The 23,193-nt window shown below is 41.8% G+C and overlaps 1 long non-coding RNA gene across 2 annotated transcripts in view; it reads right to left on the reverse strand.

The window, feature by feature from the left end:
* Positions 1–357: 357 nt before the first annotated feature.
* LOC106884890 overlaps positions 358–23,193 on the reverse strand; it is a 28,650-nt gene continuing 5,814 nt past the window's right edge. The window contains exon 4 of one of the 2 annotated variants that reach the window (XR_001411316.1): positions 358–535. This is a non-coding gene — a long non-coding RNA (uncharacterized LOC106884890). Of the gene's footprint in view, positions 536–5,870; positions 5,925–23,193 lie in introns of those variants that run through there. The other variant, XR_001411317.1, reaches the window with a different exon arrangement.

Here is a 23,193-nt window from a genome sequence, read left to right on the forward strand (position 1 = left end):
GCAGAGTCTTTTTAAATATCCACAAGCAAAGTATTTATGAAACTTCCCTAGTCTGAGTCATTAAGTGTTTATGTAGCATGCAGATTATGAAAGTAGCTTGGCCTCACCAGTTATAAAACATACAGAAGTGGCTGAATTTTAAATACTCTCTATTGAGTTAGGTGGTCATTATACATTTAGATCAGGACAGCTTTGACCAAAGTGCAGCTCTGGGAGTTCCGTAAAATAGCACCTTGCAAAATTGTTGCAGAATCTAAGAGGTTTGATCTGTGGACACCATGTGACACCTGTCAAAACAGAGTAAGGGAAAAGAAACTGAACTCAAAATAAGAATAACTTCAGTCTACTCACTTTTACTTTAATCTTTTGCAGGTCTTCCTTTTGCTTAGTTGCATAATGAGAAGCACAGATTGTACAGTATGTCACCGTAGCTCAACAGGCACTGGTATCCAAACAGAAGAAAAACAAATCCCTTCCTCTTAATTCAAGTCCTCCTGCTTCCCATGATTTCCTGTCCTCCAGCACAGTTCAGTTCCTAGGAAGAGTTGCACAATACAAATACACTGTTGCCTGTGCTAACAAAATAATTGACCTGCCATGAAAAAGCTGGCATAAATATTACCTCCTCTTGGTAACTACTAAACAGATAAATTGCATGTGGTAATGCTGTTTGTTATTAATGTAATTTTAAAGAGACATAATGCTTACAATAGAACAGCCAGTGGCCTGTTCCATGCAAAGCATACAACAAATGGCACATTTTACTGTAAAACAACTACACCAGAGCCACTGCAGATAAAGAATATATTTTACAGTCACAGTCCTCTAAATTTACTGGTTAGATACAATCCTGCAGGAAATTAAAGGCTGAGAAGGGGAACAGAGCATCAAACAATACTAGTACTATTGATGATGGAGGAGGGGAACAATCAGCTTTTCACTGAACTTAGTTTCTGCTTTACAAATCAATTCCGGTTTTCTGCGCTGTATGGTTCAATATTAAGAGGTTTGAGGAGGATGAGCTAGTCAATATTCCAAATGTGGTCCAGTTTTATTAATTTTACTGTAAGCTTAAATGAAAGAAATGTCCTCATATGATCAAGTTGGAGCTCAGACTTGCAAATACTGGTTCTGCTTTGGAAATACTCCAGTCTGTGACCTCTGCTTCAGCCACTTTAGGAAACAGAGCTGATAACCTAAAAGCAAGTCCAGGAAAAGGAATTAAACATCTGGAGGCTTAAGCATGCACAGGAGAAGGAATAAGGATTTAACAGTGAATAATTAAAATCCAGAAATAATTTTGGAGCAATGACTAAATGACAGGATTTCTCAGGTGCAGGGAGCAATCGAAGCAGCAGGTTGCAGACCTCCTCTGCTCACCCACAGAGATGCACTGCTGTTTGTACGGCCTCCACAGAAGCCTCTGTAGGGCAGGACCTTCACCTCTGAGGGAGGCAACAAGGACTTGAACCACATCCTCTCCCAACACTGAATGTGTTTGAAGGAAGTGCTCTGGCTACTACACTATTGGGGGGAAAAAATTAAATGTTTCTTGGCAAATAGAGCTACCTCAGGACTCTCATGTTTGATGGTGGAACGCTGTGAAAGGGCAAGATCATCCAGATACCTAAAGCAACCATCTCCCAAGAGCAATAGTACAAAAAGGAAAACGTCTCAAGAACCGAATACTTCCATTAATCTCTACTGAGGTTGGGGGAGTTTTGCTGTTGATCATAGAGGCAGCAAAAGCAGGACTAGATTGTGCGTGCAACAGGCTTACACAACAGAAACTCTCCTTCCTAGGACTTGTCAAGAGCCTTGATTTCAGTAGAAAGGCTTACTCACTGTATAATGACCCATCAAATAATGCCACCTGGCCTGGGCTAATCAGATCTGACTGTAAAGTTCCTGCACGGCTCTGTCAGTAACAGAAACAGGATGTTGGTAGCTGACAGGAAGTTCAGGTGTTAAAGTACAAGAAAGTCAGAAATGCTTCCCGACCAACTCTTGGGTTTGCACACAAACAGAAAGGGTATGACCTAATTTAGGAGAATCAGACTGCAGATCAGGATATTAATCTTCTATTTGCCACCTCATCAATGATAAACTTGAATCTGGTTGCTTTTATACTTCAACAGCTTGCCAGCGCTCAGATGTTTAGAGGTTCTGTTCTGCTTTTTAGCACGTGATGAGTAACACTGAGATTTCATTTCAGGATTTTGCTCTTTCCTTTGTTTTATTTTGAAAATCCCAAAGGACATGGCTGAAAGCCATGTCATATCTGGCTCAGGATTTTCACATCTGATTATTAATTCTCTTGGAAAGATGATTTGCCTAAGACTAGTACTGTTAGAACAAGCTTTTGTTAGTGTTATTGAGAGTTTTTCCTGCTCTTGTTCTGCTCTTCTATTTCACAGAAGGCTCTTTGTAGTCCTTTCATTCTTCAGTTCATACATGCCTTCCCTAATGCACAAGGAACTTCAGGCTTAGTTATGGTAATTTGGAAAACTGCTTTGCCATATGACTTAAGAAAGAGCTATTAAGACTCCCATACTGACGATAAGGCCCCTTCTTTGAAGTTCTTGTTTGCTAGTCCCCACAGAAATACATCAAACCTTTATACTGTTCCATGTTGACATATTTCTGCTCTGTGGCCTCATACATTGCTACTGATGACTGTGCAATCAATCTGATCTGCTGTGACCTGGGGGTCATGGAGACTTGCTCCCAAAAGTGAAACAACTTCTTATCTCCAAGCTAACACATAGCAGCCTTGCATCAAGACGCTTCCTTGATGCCAGAATTTGGTGTACTTGGAGAACCCCTTGTCCCATGAAGGCCACTGCTCTCTCTTGTCGATGCTGGAAAAGAAAATCCCACACCAATGACGCTTAAGAAGTTTACCTGCACTCACACAGTCTGTGGGATGGGAATCCCCTTTTTAAAAAACCTCCACTGGCTTCCGAAGTCATAAAAAACTGCTGCATTGCATCTAGGCAAAGAAAAGACCGAGTGACAAGATGACCACCCTCCTCCCTCACCCTCACAAAGCTGGAAAATCTGGAGGTGAAAGGGTCACGCCCTCACCCGTAAAGGACTGGGGGATTTCCCCCCTGCTTCCCAAGGAGAAATCTATAAGGATACTATTGTGGCATTTCCCTATCTGTGCGTCTCCTCCTGTGGGATTTCCAAAACTGTTACACAAGTTGTGAAATGTACCCTGGCCTTTCAGAGAGGGAGCAGGCAAGTATGGACTTGCTGGAGCTGGATGACAGCAAAGGACAGAGGTAGGTAGACTTCCTCCCCATGTGCGTATACTGGCACCTGTGAGAGGTTATACAGTACAGGAGGAGCTGGCTCTCAGCAGGCCCTAGTCATTTTGCCTTGATAATGGTGTAAATACAGCCATCTAGCTACTGGTTGGCAAGCTTGAACTGCCTGCCACGGACATAACTTCTGATAGCAGGAGTCCCAGGCACACATATCAGCTGACACATGGCTGCCAGTAACTGGCAGAAAGCAAAAGAGAGGAGGTAAGTGTGGTGCAGAGAAGCACACGCAGACAAGTCATGGGCTGAAGACTCTTCCCACATCTGGTGAGGAAATGGGAATACACTCAGGTGAGAGTCATACCAGAGATCGCTGGAGCTGTTTGAAAGTAATTATGGAAACATTTATCATCGGGAAGGTGGTGCCCATTCACTCATGACATTGCTATTTGAAATTTCCATTATTTTCCTTAAAATGGTGATTTGACACACTTTGAAGTCCTTACTTACTAGGGCAAATGTATTTACTCATGGGAAGTGTAAAAGGCTCTCATTTTATCCAAGGAGCTATAATATTATTCCTTTAACCACTCATACATGGTGGATTCTGCTCCTCTTTCTACCTATACTAGATAATTCTTTCCACTTCCCTCCAAGAGTTACATAAACACTACAGTGCCTTCAGTATGTTCCTGTATCACACATATCATGCTCCAAACTGAAACGGGTAAGAAGGTAAAAGACACTCTGAAAAAAGAGGCTCATCCATACCATTTCCGTAATCCCACACTGAAGTCTTAAAGGTGACCTGAAAGACTTAATTCAACTAGCTTGACCCTCAACAGTGTGGCCAGTATAACCTTTGAGTTGCTCTAAATCAAACTGTGTCCTCTCTCAGCACATTGGTCAAGCCTAGCAAGTAAAACCAGTCCCAAGCTATATTTTGCATTCCTCAAAGTGAATTTTTTCTCAATAAAAAGCTCTTTCCTGTGAGCCGATAACTGGAAGGCTTCCGGTTGTATGCTTCATGTGATAGAAACAATGTAGGCAGGATGTTTTTTAAACAACTCAAGAGTGTGGTGTCACAGACAGCTGAGCCAATCCAGCAGCTTCCCCCCACAATTTGGCCTTTCTCTTTCTCCAGCCTGCTCCTGGGCCACAGAATCCCACCTCATCCTTTATGGTGGTTCTCAAACCTTTCCAGAGCCAAGATAACTTGCTGTCTTAGGGAAAAAAAAATAAATAAATTCAGTCACGTCACATTAAGGAGCTAAAATGGCTTTAAAAAGCATCCAAGAAATGTCAGAATCGGTGTAAAGCAACAGGAGGAATATGTAGCTGGGATAGATTACAATTTTTCAGATTTTAGGATTACAATTGTTGTGCTAACCTCCACATTGTTATAATTAAAAAACACCCTTGTGTATTCCAGAACAGGGAGAGGTGCTAGGATGTACTAGCTCCAGTTTGCCTACCAGATCTGGCAAATCAGTCATGCAGAACATCAAGGAAAGACAAACTTCTCAATCTATAGTCACCAAAGAGCTATTGCAGGAGTTTGGCAGGATCATACTGGAAATAAAATGCCGAACTGAAAACATGTACCCAAGAGAGTAGCTGAGAGAATCAGTCATACAGAGTCTGTTAATAACGTGGCAGGCAGGATCCAGACAGACATGTAAAGTGATTGACTCTGCTGCTTCTGGCACAAAAAGAGGATGGCCTTACAGATATCAAAAGCCCGCTGAAGAAAAAGTTGAGTGCAAAATTTTCTCTCCGTTAAGTGACCAGGAAGGATAAGTTAAAAAACTTAAATGCTAAATTTAGATTTCATTGGAAAACAAAACAAAACAAAAAACCAGCCCAAAACCAAACCAAAATAGTTGTAGTTAAGGCTGAATATTTATGGAGTAAAATAAGACTGACCAAGACGCCACTGATTAATCCAAGAACATTACAGATTTATAGTGAACTGTAATAACAAGCAATTCAGAATTAAGACTTCAGGTTTCCTCAGACTTTTTAGGCAAAATTCCCATTGAAGTTGCTGCAGAAAGTTGACAGTGATTGCAAAACTGAAAAGGATCTGAGTTTTTGCTAAAACATAAGAAATCCCTTTTGCACAAAAAGTAATTGAGGGTTTGGAGAAAAACAGCCAGTTTTATTTGCCTAGTTACATCTTCTGCATCAGGTCAGACTTAATATGTCATTGCATGGGTAGGGCCATCACATGTTAGCTTTCCAGAAACTAAGTTCTCCTCAGGGGAGGGGCTGCAGCTGAATAAGAGCCTGAGCATCTGATCCAAAGGCCACTGGCAATGGAGAGAAAGTTTCAATCATCTGTGGAGATTTACATCTCAGAACAGGAAAGAATAGCAGAATCTTTTCTGAGTGCATGAAGAATCAAAGCCTTTTGGCCAACACCAGGCACCAGAAGGCTTCTTTCAGATGACTTGTACGTACAGACCATCAAAGCAAACATACAGCACAATACTGAGTTCTTGGAAAAACGGGAAAGAGGAGGAAAAAAGGAAGGGGGGGGGAACAACAGTAACTTTTTTTTACTTACTGGAATCCAAAATCATATTCGCAGAAAATGTGGTTGGTTACTATAATTTGGAAAATGATTGTTGTAATCTGCCTGTTGGTAATTCCCTGAAAAGAAAGAGCAGGCTTTAGGCCAGTATGCTTTTATTTGCACAGGAGCTATTAAGTCCTTTCATCTTGCTGCAGGATACGTTTTAGAAACTCTGTCTTTCTCAGTGTTTGGAACATCCCTGAGCTAAGAGAGTAGCATCTGCGAGATGAACCCCAGGTAGGGAAGCAAAAGGGAGGTGTGGGCTGAGGCTGGGTGCCTGAGTCTGCCGTACTTTGGTTACTCCTCCTGGCTGAAAAAGATAGCATAGATTTAACGAGGGCCAGAGGCAGAACAAATGGGCTACCACCCAGCCCCCCTGTTAGCTCTAATTGAGCAAAGCAACTGCTCTGTCACAATAAGGTCTTACTTCATCTCAGTGCAACTGAATCAGCCCTTGTACGGCTGGGGCAGGCCAAATTAACTTTTTCACCGTTCCTCTGAGTAGCAATGCACTTCTGTGGCACAAAGATCCCTGATAGGATCCTAGATGTGCCTCTGCATTTCTGCTTATAGCAGAACTTCATATACCTGGGCTTTCTAAAGGTGCTCCAGATGTAGCTTGTGCAGCACCAAACAACTCAGCCCTCCTAGGAAACACCAACAGGATAGAAGACGGGGATTTATTTGTGCTCATACTTTTGCAAAAAAAATGACAGCTTAATCTGTACTAGAACCAAGTGGTGACTTAAAAATCTGAAATGAAAGAAGGTACTATGGTACATCAGCAAAATGTTCCCAGGCACAGTTCTGAGGAAATGACTACTCAGGTAGTGAAAATATTTTAACTGGATTTGCACAGCTATTGTCAAATATGCTCAACAAATGTTTGAAGAGAAACATGCAACATGACACATGCATGTTGATGTTAGTTCCAGTGACAGGCTTGAATTGTTCTGAAAATACTATACCAGCAAAGGCTGCAAAAATACTTGTTTTTAAAAGAGTTACATGGGGTCAGCTCAACATGAGATGACTGTAACTTTCAGTAAAGCACCCGTTTAGTGAACTGAGCCTGGGATGTGTTGTGCTTTTGTAGTTCAAAGGGAGCGTCTCTCTGTGCGCGTTTGGCTTTTAACACCATCCCTCCATGTGATTAAAGAAAGCCACAAGAAAGAGGTTTCTACATTATTACCTCTTCCTGGAAAACAAACCTGACTGTTTCCCCGAAGTTTGCTGGTACAGAATTATGCCGCTTTAAAGGCAGCCAGACATTTTGGCTGCCCATCCACTTGCTTTCCTTGCAGTTGTCATTATCTCTGTTTTACTTTACCTGGAACTTAACAATATCTCACTCCCCTTCGTCCTAGGTTTCAGTAACTCTTCAAAATGAAAATCAATAGTGTTCCTTTTACGCCAAGGTACAGCCTTTCAGGTAATCACGTCATACTGAGCAGCAGCTGCTTGGAGCCTATGCAGCAGAAATAGCCCTTGGCTGAAGAGTTTCCAGTAAAGTAGCTCCCTTTTTCTAGCATTTCACTGTTTACTTGTGATATTGGTTTAGATCAACATTGGGTTTTTATGAAGTGATTCAAGTGATATGTTAGTGCAATGGCTAAAAAAACTCAGAAAGGCCATTTTTTTTTAAATTACTTCACATTAGAGACTCTAAATAAATAAAGATCTTATGAGTCAGTGGATTTCATTCCTGTCAAACGGCCATTGAATTAAAGCGAAATAACCTCAAACCTCTCATTAGCAGAACTGCATGTGTAATTTCAGTTTCTGTTTTGCTATTAACAGGCTTGTAAATGGGTTATAGTAATCCTACTTCTTTTTTAAGAAACTCATCATCATGACAGATACGCGAGAGGCCTCAGGAAACCCCCTTCCTTGTTCCCCCAGAAGTATCAGGTTTGTGAGGAAGAGTTGGCATTGCAAAAGTCTGGACATAATTTAACAAATTTTCTCAGTAGATTGCCCCAAATCTTCAGTGGGGGAGGTTCTGGCCCTATCTCCTTGATGCAACTGGAGCTGTGCAGACGGGTGGCCCGATCATTCCCTGGAAGCACACAGCATGAACTCAAAGAACCGAGCACTGAAAGTGAATGTGCTACGGCTGGTAGTTCTCATAATCCAAATTATTTGAAATATCAAATACCTCAGAGACAAGCCAGGTTCCTGTTAGTACTGTGAAGCTGATCTATGTATAAAACTTCTCAGGAGTTCACAGTATAAGTGACACGTGGAAAAGCTGAAAGTGGCATATTCTTAGAAATACAGTGACAGGTCTGGGGGAAGCGGGTTGTGGGCGAAGGATTGCGGCAAGGCAAATTGTTGCATTGGTTAGTCTTGGGTCTTTTTAAAAAAAAAAATTAGCTCATCTGCTTTTTGAAATATTACATATATATTTATACTTATGCTACAAATAGGGTGATGGCTTTATGGTGTACTGTAATACTATAATATAAATGTAACTAGTTGCCCCTCTGTCCATGTAAGACATGCATGGGCATAACTGCCCCCCTGCTCTGTCCATAAGACAAAAGTCACCCTGCTAAATAATTCTTTTTCCCTACCATCAACAAATGTGGACAGTTTCCTTAAGTTTTACTTGCTTCATCCGTTGTAATCACAAAGTGAACTATCAAGAGCAGAAATAGCAGCTGAAGATGGGAGTTTTCATCCTATTAGAAATGTAAAAGATCCAAAGCTTTCCTTTAAGAGACTCATTTCTTTTAGTAAGAATAATTGAACTTTAACACTGCCACAACACAGTTTGTGATTAAGCTATTTTGGGTAAACTTTAAAGATTTCTAACAGGAAACCGTTGTAACTTTCCTTTTCCCTCAGAGGCTTCTGCTGTCATGTAGAGGAAACTTGGGTTTATAAGCAGAGACCTAAACCGATAAAGAGAAAAACCAATCCAAATTTACAAGTGCACAGTTTGGCCAAGAGACCGCCTTCCATACTGACAGACACCCAAAACCTTCACCATCATTCCCAGGCTAAAGACTGCTCTCATTCAAGAAACTGTACTGTAAGAAGTCCTGGAGACAACTTCGTGTACAAGTAGGGTCCCAAACCCCAGCGAAACTTGTCCTTATTGGGACATTTCAGGACTGCACAAACATAGTGTCACATAATTCACATAATGTCAATGAAACCAAGGCCTGGTGAGAGCTTGATTGCAGATGTTAGACACAGCTCTCTCTCTGTCAGGTCTGTAGGTTTGATAAGGAAAAAATACATATTGATCTTGGTCAGAGAAGTGGTTAATGGGCTTTCTTTTTCCTTTAGAGCACAGTTGTGTTCTATAGGAATGGTCCAACTGAAGATGTGTGAAAGCTTTGCTGCAGCTGCGTAGTGACCTCATTATAACTCTCTTTATTGCTGATATGAAGGATCAGTTGGCAGCTGTGTCAGTCAGCTTTCATTTTAAAATTTCTTCCTCCTTACACCCCCAGCCTGGTCTCCCCTTATTCCAGAGAGCTACCACTGGCTTTGTCCCATCTCCTTCCTGCTCACAGCTCTCTCCTGTGCAAGCAGATACCCTCACAATGTTGGTACTGCTGCCAGGAGATACCAACTCTCAAACAGCAGCAGCTATGACTACACTACCTGGGACTATGTTTCCTTCCTTCCCTTCCTCCCTCCCTCCATCCTTCCCTTTGGCAGCCACAAGCTGGGTCTCTCTTCATCTTCTATTATGGTGCTACTTGGCTGCCTACGTAACACCTGCTACTTTGTTGGGCTTTCAATGCCTTCTATGGGAAGAAATGACAGACCAGAACCAAATGTCCTGCAGGCTGAATCTGACTTACAAGTGCCTTTACTATTGTAGTAGTATTTCTGTAAATCTAGAGTAGTAATGCTGTATTCTGGATGTGGTGTAGCCATTCCAGATATGGTCTGGCCACTTCAACTCATCTTTTCCAAGCAGATGGGAGAGGGTTCAGGCAATAGCCTTAAGAACAAGTGAAAGAAACAGCAAACTTAGCTTTGGCCTACATGTAGGCTGATTGCACAATCCGGTATCGGAAATACACAAAATACATATAAAGCTAGCAATATGTAGCAATAAGTCACTTAGTTAGGTATCAGTTCATTCAAACCAGAATTACTCTACAATGCCCACAATCCATTAGAGACAGAGTAGCTTAATTGAAAACAATCTGGTGAGAGAATGATTTAGCACAGAAGTATGTGGCTGATGATCAGGAGTTCCAGGTCCCAAAATAGCTCCATTAAAGCTCTGTAAACTAAGTGAGCATCTCTCTTGGTGTTGATTTCTGCAAAACACAGGACTCTAAAACCACCTCAGCTGGCAGCTTTCTACAACTGTGGTGATCATTGAGAAAACTGATATCCCAATATTCTGCAGCCTAGCCTGCCTGAGCTGAAAGGATTTTTGATGAAAAATTTTAAGATACAGATTCTAAACTGAAGTCTTTAACCAGAACTGGAGTCCAGCTTTCTCCAGACAGAGCTATTTTCATCCCACATCCAAAATTCATACCTCATTGAATGATCTTATCCAGTGCACACCAAAGTCCAAACATTTTCAATAAGTGCCACCTTCACTAATGTTCAAAAGTTGTTTACATTTGACTTATATTTTACTTTTTTCATATATTCAAATTCCCTGTCCTAAACACACTTTCCATTTACCCATTTCTGGAGATCAATACGTTCACTAGTTGGAGAGAGGATTAAGCACCAGAAGTGGTCAGTAGTGGAACAAGGGTTTGGTTTGGTTTTTTAGCTAGATGGGGAAAAATATGTCCTCTGTGGTACCGACTCAGTGTGATGAAAAGTGGCAGAAGACAATATTGGTCTTCTTAGGCCATTCCCTGACAGGCTACTTCAATGCTGCAATAGAAATGACAGGAATTGGCAATGGCTAATCTGCATCTTAGCAACAGATAACAAGGTTCAAAGGTGGACTACAGGCTTTATGTTGATTGGGTATAGGAAGAAGGAAATTATTTATTGTTAGAGGACAGAGTGTTTCCTTTAAGCCCTGTTACCAGGAATAATCAGAAATGTATCTCTGCAATGCCTTAGCGCTGAGCCCACCAGAACTCATGCCACTCACTTGTTTTGGAACAGGAAGTTATTTACCTCAGGTTATACCTCATGCACAAATATCCTGTCTCCTGTGCAAGTTCTTGAGTCAGGTGGACACTTAAACTGTGCCGTGGCCCTTCAGCCAAACCAGCTTGTTGTTGAGATGCAGAGAGTAAGCTAAAGGGGGCTGGTTCTGGTTGGCTGTTCATTCAGAGGTGCATCTACCAGTTGTGGGCTGAAACTCCTTTTGACTAGAGAGGCCCTTCCTCTCCTGAACAAATCTTCCTGATGTAGTGAATACTAACTAATGGTCAAGACAAAGAGGCTGGAGGAGAGATTAAAGAGCAATAGAAGAGTAAGCAAAGAAGAATTCAACAGCACCAAAGGAAAAAATAATTTGCACTGAGTTTAACTAGTTTGGGAAGATGTCCCAGAGGAATAACGCTTATCTAGTAGTTAAAAACGCTTATCTAGTAGTAAAATGCTTATCTAGTAGTTAAAAACTATTGGAAAAAAACAGCAGGAAGCATACTGGGGAGAAGGGGAAATCCTGCTGCTATGCCATAGACAAGTTGAAAATAATTTCTCTTTTCACTCTAGGTTACAGTCTGTTAGTGCCACCTGCTCCTACTGACAAAAACACACAGAATTTCAATTAGTAGATTAGTATCAAGACCACATTCAGCAGAAAACCTGCACAAAGTCTAGTAAATCACAAACTGAAATGACTCACATGGTAAATACTCCTATTCACAGCTTCCTGAGTATGTTTAATATAGGTGGATATTTATACTTTTATACTATTTTTATACTATTTATATCTGACAGATCTGAATTCTTAGCCTGCTTATACTTCCTTTGGAAAAACCTATATTTATAACGGCTTTTTATAGAACATAGTCAATGAAGCTAATATACAGTACTTTTAGCTAACTTATATCTAAAAGGACACTGCTTTAATATTTTAAGAGCAGGGGAAATGCACGTAGGTCCAGAGAAGCAAAAAAGAAATGTTTGAAGACACTGATAATATGAAAAAGGAAAGATCTGACTTCGGAGTGTCTGCAATGAACCCCAGAACAAAAAGCCAGAGGTGACTGAGAGTATCATCCAGATATGGTCCAAATAGGGGTGGAAGGAAATAAGGAAGAAGGTACAGAAGAAATTACACAGGCAAGGAAAATGTGGCTTCCAGGAACACAGTCATTGTAAAGCTATTATCCCTAGTTTACTTTGGCATTTTTACTAGATACAGTTTGGTCTGAGATGAGAAGAAATTCGATATTAATTTGAAAATACTCAGTAAGATGTCCTATCTGTGAACCCTACAAGGCTCCCGTTCTTCTGCATTTATTTTAGTATAAACATTTTATTGTTTTATTCTTCTAAAAGTGTTCTTTATTTCTTTTAGTGTAAAAGAAGAATGTACGCCTCAGAGTCCTGGAAGAAGGTTAATATAACAGAACTTTTCTGTCACTGGGGCCTGAACTTTACAGGGCACAGGCACTCAACAGCCCTAACCTTGGGCTGGGTTTTAGGTAAGTGACATTTAAAACATTCTGGTGGAGAAAACATTATTGAATATCAGAATGCAATTAAATGGATTTCTGGAATGCTATGTTGGGTTGCTCCAACTATATCAGAAGACAACGTGTATACATCTAGTAGGACTTTAAAGTGCAATTGCACACAGTAGCCTGCTGAGGTTAACTCAGTGACATCTGAAGAACACGCTCTGCAACTAAACTTCAGAAGTGCTAAGGGCTATTGTTTTAGGGTAAACCTAATAACACTAACAAACAATCAACTGTTTATAAAGCTTATACTCTTTTGTTGATACTAGGTGTGGAGAGCAGGCATTAGGTCTCCCACAGTGAGATCACACTTGTTATGAAAGGCTTCATCTATCCTAGAACCTTAAGTCTTATTCTCAAGCCAAACTGCTTCTTCAGTCACAAGACTGTAATCTAGCAAAGGGCAAGTCAGAGATTTTGTTGTAGGTGAAAAGAGAAAAATTTCAGCACAAATTTGTCATTCACCTGGGACACTGCTTTTTCTTCAGCTTACTGCTCCCAGCTTGTCTCCTAACAGCTTTGTATCTCATTGCTTCCACGTGGCTTTAACCTAGGCCTAACACAGCAACAAACCAAAATCCACCCTGTGCCCTGAGAGGAAAAATAGCAAGTAACCATTTAAACCATTTTAGTAATCTCAAAGATAAGAGTATATCAAAAGTCTGTCTACATTAAAAATACATTAAGTCCTTCCTGTCTTCTAAGTCTTTGACTTTCAGCCTTACAGACCTTACGAAGTGACAATTCATAAAGACAACTGCAGGAACTGGGAACCGAAGCACAAACTGTTCTATGAGGTCAGCCACTACTAATGAATTTCCACATTAACTTTTGGCCCAATCAAGTCTGGTTTTATACTGCTGCCATTAATTGGTCAAAGTACTTACAGCAGTATACAACCCCAATATGGAGTTCACTCTCCATTCCAGTCAGAATTAACTGTTCTAGCCTAAAGCGCCTCCAGCTCTGTGCGTTCATAATCATCTGATGCTGCTGGACTCCTTTCATTATAACCCCACAATCACGAACAAGGATTTCTGCCTTTAGATGGACACCAGCCTCTATTCAAGACCAAGATGTAGAAACAAAAAGGCGTTACAGCTTCATACTTGTAAATACCTCCTCTTACACAAGTATGCTTCTGCTGCAGTATAGCTTTTTCTTCTTAACTTTTGGTACCAATTTGCTTAAACTACAGAGCAAGAGCTTTATACATGCAAAATTAAAGATGAGATATTATCTTTGGAAAAAAACCCCACATTTATTTTCCCACATCCTGGGCAGCTGCAAGATCACTTATGTGTTATTAACGATCTTTATATATACTTCACTTTCAGACTCAACCATTCTGGGAGAATACCTTGTTTTAACTGGCTAGTGTGAGTCTGAACGCCCAAATTTTCTCAATGCTTCTCACTCCTGTGTCCCAGTCCTAACTGTGGCAGAGCCCGTCATCCAGAGAACATTTCCTTCACCACCTGCAGCACTGCGTATCTGCATCAGTGTGGAACTGATTTTTCTCTTAGAGGCTTATGGTACCAATGCAAAGCTGTTTGCACATCTGTTTACAATGGTGTTCCATATGTTCTCCTTCAAGCTGATCCAGAAAATCCCAGAAACTAAAAAGCACTGGGTAGCCACCTGCTGTCCTAGTGTTTTCCAGTGCATAAATGCCTTTGTGGCATGTACAGCAGAACATCACCTACAGCAAACCCAGACTGTTCCCAAGTTATGTAGAGCTCAGCTGGTACTAATGGGAACTTCAGCCAGAAGAGTACACTCTGTGCAGGCAACAGCAGCTTACTAGATGTTACAGCAGTCTTAAGAGATAAGGTTAAAGATATTATATGTGCTGTGTGCTAAACAATTTTGTCAAATAGCTTGCAGGTAATTGTTGATGTGTTCTCTTCCAGGAATGTTTCCCGGGAAAAAGAGCTAGCGATTCAGACCAGAACACTTCAAGGCTGCCTCCATATGCCAGCTGCAGCTTTGCTAAGAAGCATAGAGAGTAAGAGTTAACTTATATTCATATTTACAGTGTGTTTCCACATAATTAAAGAACTCTACAGAGGAAAGGCATTTGTGAGTAGGAGCAGAGTAAATTCTGCAAGCAGGGCTGACTCTTAGGAGTTAAAACTGAACCCACAAGCTCAAACGTAACTAGAGAAAGCACTGTAACAGACATAGCCCGTCCTGGTGCCCACTCCCAAATGATACAAGAAAAACTCAGTCACTTTGCAACTCCAAATTTAGGCAGTACTTGCTGGTTTTAGACTATGTTCTCTTCTCTCGTATGTATTTTTAGTGTGTGCAACTGCCAAAAATCTGAGGATACAGAAAATGTATATTCTGCATCTACTTCTCTTTTAGCTTGAATGCCCTGGTGGGAAGAAATGAACTAGTCAGCTGAGCTAGAACTATAAGCAGCTTCTCTGCATTACAATTGCTTTTGTGGTCCTTGCTGTTCTGTGTTTGCTTTTTTCTCAGGTGATGGGAAGGAAGTGAAAGGAGAGAAAATGTAACCAAAGGGGTTTGTATTGAGTAGCTGTTCTTTCTCATATTTTTTTTTCCCACACCATCACAGCATGAGACTTTTTTCAGCAGCGCACTCTGAAAATTGTAAATCTTTAGGGTAACAAGAATTAAAGTTTCTCCAGACCTAACTGACAAGCTTAGAAATGCTACCCTGCAGTACGCTGCACAACGCCAGAACCATTGTGTCTTACTTAAATGCTGATGCTCTGACAGGTGCAGGCCCTTTTCATGCCTGTGGTCTAACATACATGAGCTAGATTGCACACTGCTAAAATGGCACAGTGCCTGCTAACTGTGGGCACTGAACTGTGCGGCTCTCTTGCCTTTCAGGAAGAGGTGAGAGAGTGGGGAGTCCTGCAAATGCCTCTACAGTGAGCAGATGTATGAAACTGTCACCATAATGATGACTGAGCAGGACCTTTCCCTTGGGTACATCCTGTACCAAAACCCAGAAGTGTATAAGAAAACTAATAACCAGATATCCTGTTATTTCATCTGTTGTTCATGAAACCGAACATTACCATCACCTCAACCTACAGAGGCTGTAAAACCAATCAGTCACTGAAGTGGAGAGTGAAGAGTCCTTCCCTTTATAAGTCAGGAAGTTCCTGTAGGAAAACTCTGCATGGTAGAACCCAACCAAGCAGAAAACTGCATGGCAAAAGAATTTGTTAAAGCTGTGGGATGAAAAAATTGAGAATATAAATGTTGTTGGGTAAAAGTCAGCATGGATGAAAATAGCAAAATGGTTTCAATTGTGCTAATCTGCAGTTCCTGAATTGTGCAAAAGCAAGCATAGCAGCATCATGTGACCTCAGATTTGAGATGCAATTAAAAACGGGACAAAGCAAGGAATGAGAGACAAAATATGATGGAATGACCTTGATGTGTCTAAACACTAAACAAAACAGAGGAGACTCAGGAATGCTCAAAATCTCTGAACTGCACCTAGAAATTTATAGGATTGAGTAAAATTGTGAAACTTTACAGTTAACTTTGTATCCTGCTGGCAAACATTTATTTTTTTTTTGTCTGGAGTCTCAGACTTTATGGTTTGTATTTGCCAGCTTTTTCTCCTTGAGGAAAACTTGTTTTTGTTTGGGGGATTTGTTTGTTTGTTTTTGAGAGCAGACTGAGAATTTCATATCACTAAATATTATGAATCCATAATAAAACTGAGAGACCTGGTAACATTGCCTAAGCCACTGCATCAGGCAGGTTTTCCGCTGAGTGTTCTGCTCACCCCTTCACCCATTCCTTGTGCTTTGCCCAAGGTCAGGTACTCTCGCCCAGCTGCAGCGCTCTGGGCACTACGTGACCTGATGGTGCTTCCAGCTGACCTACCCTCACCTTCCCTCACAGAGATAAGAACCATGGGAAATGGTTTGCTGCCTACCACCTCTCCCACCTGCCACAGCTTGGAGGGCTGTTTTGATACAGGGAACCTTTCTAGTGTCCTCGTGTAGCAAGGACAGGAAACTGCTGCGAAGCAAAGAGGAAAGCACTCAACATCCTCTGTCACTCTCTTCCCCAAAACAGCAGCAGTCCTCTGGGAAGAGAGGGGTTAGCTGCTCTCTGGACGAAGGAAGCTGTGGCCTGTAAAGAGAGGGGTATTAAACTCCAGCTCTGATCCCTGTGGCTGCAGATGTTGGACCAGCCCTTGCCAATTAAAGGGGCTGGCCAATTAAATGACACAACTTCCTATTGCAAAAGAGTCCAAAGGTTAAAAAGGAAGGCAAAAGTAACATAAGATAATAGCCCTGCGCAAAGCCAAATCCTGCTGTAGCCAAAGTAAAACTTAACCAACTTACAGTCTTGAGTAAAATCACATTATTCCACTTTACAGGTTGGTAAGTCACTGGCCCAAGTCATCCACTAGGTCAGTAGTAGACTTGAAGAATGAGGTATTAATTAACTATAGTCATGACCCTGATTGATCTGGACACTAAGAGTCTAGGTGTATTTCACCTCAACTTAAAGCATATTCTAACACACTTTGGGGCATTTATGTCCCCCAAACGCTTATTTCTCTCCACTGGCTATAAAGGGTACACATGCCCATGCTGTAAGTAGCTAATGGCCAGGTAGGGGAATCTCTACTCTCCTGCATCCCAGTGTCCAGTGGTGTCTCCTACCTCAGAAGCAGGCACTGTGTGATGGTGCCAGCTCTTTCAGCTGCACTTTTTGAGAAGGAAGGGAGAAAGAGGGTAAAAAAAATATGGAGGTAGGAAGAGGGAGGCAGTTTCCAAGAATAAAACAAGGAATCAATTCAATTGAAGGAAAAAAAAACAAAGAAAAAGTAGCCTGAGGAAAACTTGGCCTCTAAAAAACAATGGACCAAGACAAGGAAGGAAAATGTGGGTAGGAAAGGCATATGGTTTACTTCAGTTTTTGTATTAGAATGTGTGATTTATAGAAATTTGAATTTCCTTTCAAGGGAAACTGCTATTCCTAACAATGCCCTCTCGTCTGAGAAGTTTTCCAAGCTTATGGCAAAGATGTGCCAGCATCCTGCTCCTTAGGTGGCCCCTCCCAATATTGATGATCCCTTGTTTTCTTTGGAAAGCCATGAACAGGTATACACAGAGCCGCCTGCTCTCTGCTGCAGCTGGTCCACACAAACATCCCTTCAGGTGATCTGATCAGCTCCTGGCTTATTATATTACCTGGCAGATCCTCAGCAGCTAGTTTCTATTTTGCGGAAGAGGGAAGAATATTTTGTTTCTGCAGCATTTAAAACTGAAGTCTGGAATGAGAAATTCAGTTCCCTTTTTCTTAAACTTTGAGGTCTTACTTGCGCATCAGTTATGACGACACTGGGCCCCAAGAGGAGACCTAGAAATAAGCCACAAATGAGTGGGGAGCAGCACAACTGATACACCAGCACAGCTGTTAGGGCTCTGCAAGGAAATCTTCCCTGAACACTGCTGGAACACAGTCAGCAAAACATGGCACGTGTGACTTGGGGGCCTCCCACTACTGGCACTTTGTCAGCAAAGGACACCATTTCAATAATTAGCTGAAAGCAATTTTATTATTGCCCTGCAGCATGCTGCTGTGGGTGTCTCCTTAGAGTCACAAGTTACCTTCACTGATCACGTGTACAGGCAGGCTTAAGCCAGACAGAGAGAGGATATTGTAAACCTCCTATTCCATGATTCCTTTTCAAGTTCATTTGCTCTGTTGTATCCTGCTCTCTACTCCGTGTCCCCAGCACTTCTGCTTTCACCACTATTGCTAATTTAGTGTTAGCAATGTAAGTTATCTCTTAATTTCTACCTTTTTTCCTTTTTTTTTTTTAATTAGAAAAGGAAATAAGTAAAAAAAAAAAAAAAGTTTGCCAAGAAACCCCTTCATGCAGCATGCTGCTGTGGGTGTCTCCTTAGAGTCACAAGTTACCTTCACTGATCACGTGTACAGGCAGGCTTAAGCCAGACAGAGAGAGGATATTGTAAACCTCCTATTCCATGATTCCTTTTCAAGTTCATTTGCTCTGTTGTATCCTGCTCTCTACTCCGTGTCCCCAGCACTTCTGCTTTCACCACTATTGCTAATTTAGTGTTAGCAATGTAAGTTATCTCTTAATTTCTACCTTTTTTCCTTTTTTTTTTTTAATTAGAAAAGGAAATAAGTAAAAAAAAAAAAAAGTGCTGCGCAGACAGCCCTTGAAATGCCGCATGAACTGAGCTTATAGAGCTCTGTAACTGTTCTACGCTCACGTGACTGGGATGCAAAAAATGTACTGCAAATCAACACCCTTATGCGTCACACCTCCTGGGTGCGACACCACACACACGCAAAACCTGTCTCAGCCTCTTCCTCTCAAGAGAAGGGTAATGCCTTAGCAACCTCCAGCACAGTCATCTGACACATGTAAATCATTTCATGAATGTTATTCATAAAAGGTTCATCAGAGTCTCTGTGTCCTTAAATTACAAATTAAGGGTGGAGATATTATTTCATTAGAAGAAAAATCACATGTTCTAACTTGATGGCAGTTTTTAAAAAGAAACTGCCCTACAGCAGTTGGACCATCTGATTAGATATTTTCCTCCTGAGCTTACAGGCTGGCCCCAGAAATGAAGCTGCTGAGCAGAACTGAGCCTGTGCCAAGTCATTGTTACGCCAGGACAAACACCGAGTTCTCCCTGCTCTTGACATAATACATTGCTGCACAAACATGACTGCTTTGCAAGTCTCTTCCCACCCCAGAGAAAATCCTGAAACATCTGGGATCTCTATCACTGGGGCATCAAGCCTATTTCATTCACGTGGCAGGAGATTTCTGCCTGTATTGGGGTGTAGGGAGTGTTCAAGCCCCTCCTTTTCCCCACAAGAAAGATTTATTTAGCTTATTGGTAAAGCATACTTAGAAATCTAAGAAAATTCTATTTTTTTCAGATGAACTAATTTATGCCCACACCACCTGAATTTAAGCTGACACTGTTTTCATTCTTGTGGATGATGTTTGGAGCATATAAATATGCTTGTTAAAAATAAGGAAGAGGTCACAGTCTTTTGGGACTGAGTATCACAGAGGACCACTGGTGCATTGTTCCTACAGTTATTTGTGGTCAGTGGGTAAAATCAGCATCTTGGCCAGAATTCTTCATTTGCTGGGCTTGAATTCAGAGAAAAAACGGAGCTGGATTTTTAATTTGAAACAGGAGGAGGGAGTTTTTGGTCTTTTCTGCATCTGCCACAAATGAACTGTTCCCTGGAGATTGCAGCCAATGCACAGTGAAACCAGGACCATCCCCTGTGCCCTGCTCCAGACACTGCACTTCAGCAGGACTTGCAACTGCCGTGTGCCTGGCAGCCAAGAGCAGCGCTTTCCTTGCTCTGAAGAGCTGCCAATAGGGGTTTCAAAGCTTTGAATCACTGAGAAGAGTATAGAGTTAGTGTGGTAGATTTTTAAGTGCCTAATAGTAAGAGGAAAAATGACTCACTCATAGCATTATGTGTACACTTCTCAAAATTAAAGCTTTAACTTGTGAAGTGTAGAGGAAAAGAAGCTTCATTAATCCTAGCAGTCTTTGATCCACTGTTTCTGGGAGAGGGGTCACTATCTACCTGATAATATGGAGGAAAGACGCTCCTTCCCAACCTTCCCTCCTCCTTCCCACACCTCCCTATTCCCCCATCCTCAAACCTGATGTTCCAGCTCTGCTGGCTATACTGCTGTCATGCTTGTCCTTGAATAACTCCAGTGAATTCAAGCAGATCAGAGCAGCCATAAATCTAACTCACAGGCCTGGAAGAGCAATATAGCTCCAGCATTCGTGCTCGGATGAGGTTCCCAGATGGGAGCAGCCAGGCTAGGCGCTGGCTGGACACATTTCTCCTCACAAACAATCCCAGCTCTCAGGAGAGGGGCTGAGTCAGTGCTGGCCTCTTGTCACACGATGGGAGGGGGCCTGCAGCCCTTGCACAGCTAGATTCTTCAGGAGCAAGTTTTTTGCTCTAACCTCCGTCTGCAGCTAGGTTTTTGAGAGAAACAGCACAAAAATCAAAGGACTTGCAGTGTAATCTTTGTTTAACCTGTCACTCATGCTCCACAGCTTCTCTTAACAAGACTGACATTGACTTTTTTCTGCTGAAGGAAGGGCAGTAGGGAGGTGACTAAAGCACTGTTTCTCACTACATCCCAAGTTACTGCTGTATTGCAAGCCAAAGACACTCCAGACCAGTCAGTAATTTGATGAATCATCAGATTGGTTCATCATTTGTTCCTCAAGACCCTTCACTCTACCAATCACAGAGGTAACTCACAATTAAAGCCCCAGATTTGTCCTTGGTTCACCCTTTTTATTCAAAGCTTCTGCTCACCGTTCACCATTCATCTCTGCCAGCATGTTTAGTTTCTCAATTAAGCTGTCACATACCCCCTGTGTCTGGGGGTTGAAGGCTCAGTCATAGGCCATCAGTAACTTCTGACACCGACACACAGACATCATGGCTCATCCTACACATAACCACAATAAACCACTAGTCACTGCAGCCATATCTAAATGTCTTGGAAAAGTGCTGTGTAAATACCAATAAAATCCAAATAAGTATTCTATATTTTGAATTAATATATCTCTTTTCAGCATTGGAGCTAGCACCTGCTAATCAAATCCTCTAATAATCCCATCAAGTACCACATCTGATCATAGGCAGGGATCTGGTAGCACTTCAGAAAAATTCTGAGGCTCAGTCTTCCCTGGAAACTGAGGGGACCATCAAGAGCCAGTTTCCTGCCCCTGGAAAGGTTCCCCCCTGCCTGCGTGCCCAGCCTTGCCCGCTTCCGCCCTTCGTCTTCCCAGTACCAACCATGTGCTTAGTGTAGCATCATCAGACAGCTTGAGAGAAAGTGAGGCATCATCATCATCATCATCATCATCATAGAATCATAGGTTGGAAGGGACCTTAAAGATCATCTAGTCCAACCATCAACCTAACTCCAAAAAAAAACACAGCAACAACAACAACAAAACCACAAAATAAACAAACAACAACAAAAAAAACCCCAAAAAACCACAACACACCACTAAACCATATTCCTGAGGACCATGTCAACCTGTCTTTTGAACACCTCCAGGGATGATGCCTCAACCACTTCCCTGGGCAGCCTATTCCAATGCTGGATAACCCTTTCCGTGAATAAATTTTTCCTAATATCCAATCTAAACCTCCCCTGGTGCAACTTGAGGCCGTTTCCTCTCGTCCTATTGCCTGTGACCTGGGAGACGAGACCGACCCCCACCTCTCTACACCCCCCCTTCAGGTAGTTATAGAGAGTGATAAGGTCTCCCCTCAGTCTCCTCTTCCCCAGACTGAATAACCCCAGCTCCCTCAGCCTCTCCTCATAAGACTTACTCTCCAGACCCCTCACTATCATGTTCAGTATAAAAGCTGAGGGATCACAGGGGTCAGGCTCTTTCTTCACTGGCTGGAGTCTGAGAAGGACTCTGTTCATCTGCCTTTGATCCTGATCTGTGTGTTCCTGAATCCAGTTCCTGCGTTCAGCTCCTGTCGGTCTCTGAGTCCAGCCTGGGACTTTCCCAGTGCCTGCTGTCATCCCATGTGCCATGACTGTCATCCTGGGAGCTCGATACTAGTTTTATAGATATTGTTTATATGTCATTATTTTCTTACTAATATTACCATTTTTTCTTTTTATTATTAATATTTCATTGAAGCAGTTTTAGTTTTCATTTCAACCCATAAATGTCTCTCTTACTCTCTCCCTTCTCTTCTGGGAAGGGAGGGAGCATCTGTCATTCATTTAGTGGCTGGCCCAGCCGAAACTACAACATGTACAAAAAAATATACACAAAAAATATATTGGGTGTAATAAATTTAGCCTTCTACCCATATTCCTCCTTTTGTCCATTTCAGGTTCTGGTTCCAAGATGTGTTTCAATGCACAGCCTACTCAGGTGGCTGACACACCTTCTGAAAGCACTTATGTGTTGTGCTTCCTTTGACCCTCACCGTCCTCCTCACTGCTGGGTCTGCCCACTGCCAGCACCGCTTCTCCCTCCAGAAGCCAGAGAAGGGCCCCCTCTCTCTTGCACACACAGACATACTCTTGCTCATGCGAAGCATATTTTTGCTGTCCCATCAGTCCATTGCTTCAGGTAATTGCTGGTTTGTGCCTGAAGAGGCCATTGTGAAGGTCAATACTCCTGGCCAGGTACATAAGACACTAAAAAAGAAAGCGATCCTTCCAAAAGCTAGAGTTGGTGGTTAGGACCGTAACAGAAACCTCAGGGTCCTTATGTTCAATAGTCCTTAACACACCCCTTCTTCTGGTATCACTAGCATTTGCCTGGTGCCCAGACTTGTTAAGCTGACCTCCCTCTGGTTATCTTCCCCTATCTCTTTGGAACCATGCTGCTTTAACTTTCCAGCTGGAAGGTAAGTTTTTTCCAGGTGAAGCCCTTGCATGGAAGCATGGCATTGTATAACAGTTGTATGAAAGTGAAAAATCTTTCTTTTCAGTTTACTTTCAAGCAAAATTATTTAACTTGGGACAGCAGTGTGTCACCACATCTCCTGTTTTTCTACACATCACTATATAACCTAACCTTAGATGCAAAAAACTTATTAGCTTTTGCGAGCAGAATGTTAAAAAAGTTCTCCAGTGAATTCTTGTCCTTTCCCTCAGAAAGTTTAATTCGTA

The sequence above is a fragment of the Calidris pugnax genome, unplaced genomic scaffold, assembly GCF_001431845.1.
Source record: "Calidris pugnax isolate Ruff unplaced genomic scaffold, ASM143184v1 scaffold17, whole genome shotgun sequence".
Classification (NCBI taxonomy): domain Eukaryota; kingdom Metazoa; phylum Chordata; class Aves; order Charadriiformes; family Scolopacidae; genus Calidris; species Calidris pugnax.